The sequence below is a fragment of the Gavialis gangeticus genome, unplaced genomic scaffold (genome assembly GCF_001723915.1).
Source record: "Gavialis gangeticus isolate Ggan-Ray unplaced genomic scaffold, GavGan_comp1, whole genome shotgun sequence".
NCBI lineage: Eukaryota > Metazoa > Chordata > Crocodylia > Gavialidae > Gavialis > Gavialis gangeticus.
This window is the reverse complement of record NW_017729002.1, coordinates 5,687,010-5,688,316: the sequence shown is the minus strand read 5'-3', so window position 1 is coordinate 5,688,316 and position 1,307 is coordinate 5,687,010.

Here is a 1,307-nt window from a genome sequence, read left to right as displayed (position 1 = left end):
GAGGTGACTTTGTATGCTCTCTAGCTTCCTACTGCAAACACAACAAGAGGTTCTTTCTTAATCCCAAGCAGACCACAGCATATACCCACATCCACTACTCTCCCCAACCTGGGCAAACAAAGTCTCCTGGTCAGCAGCAACAAACAATATCTCCTGCACAACACTTACAACCCTGGTCACAATTACCATACAGCTGTACCTTATTACAAGTCTCATCTAACCCCTCTAGGGGGTCAGGGAAGAGGAAATCAGACATGGGGCTAGAGGACTAGTGGCAGGGGTTAGGCACAAACATAGCAGGGCAGGAGGCGCAGGTACTGGGGGCATGGGGATGGGGTCAAACTGCAGGGACAGACATGGAAGGACAAGCAGTAGCGGAGCACATACAGGGGGCAGGCAGGGAAGGCAAAGGGCAGGGTCTGTCAACCCCCATCACTTTTTTTCTCCATCACAGCAGTGGGGGGAGCAAATTTAAGATGATCTTCCACTAATTTGATTCTATGCATGGAAAATTATAACACATTTATTATTTTTCATGTATAGGCTCTAATTACTGAGGGTGGGAGTTACCGTAAATTCAAAGTCTTCTTGGATTTGAGTAAATACATTAATAGAAAAATGGAAGGGGCTGGGTATGAACTTGACAACGAGTAAAGTAGAAATGGATATCTTGGCAGGACAGATAAACATTAGCATAAAAAATAGCATTTATTATATAAATGTAGGTGTGACAAGACTTGTTTCTTTGTAATGACCTAGGAGAGTATAATTTGTGCAGAGTTGCTACCATTGTCCTCGGTAGTTTTACAGAGTTGGGCCAACTGCTATACAGACCAGCTGTCTCAATGATAATGAACCATTCAGAGCTTTTCACCACTGAACACAGGTTTCAGTAATTTTTTTCTGCATTGCATTTGGACTCCAGAAAGCTGCTTGCTAGCACCCACTTCTCAGAGCACACAGACTGCAGCAGCCTGTACACACACAACAATGGTGAGCAAGACCTCACTTGGACACAAGCCTACAAAACAAGAGTTATTTTCAAAATATCAATAAATTGTAATGCTAGCCATCTAAACTTCAAAAGACAGAAGGAAATGACATTTCATTCTCCTGAAACTTTAAGAAAGATCTGAACCAAATTTCCTTAAGAGTTTTTTCTGCTGAATAGAGCATGATTCCCCAGATAGACTCCAGTTCTCCAGAGGAGCAGCCACTGACTTAAAAGGACAGTGGTGTTAAAACAGACCAAATGGTACATCAAGCAAATGAGATAAAGGCCTGCTAGCTTCTGTAACCAGTAGGGT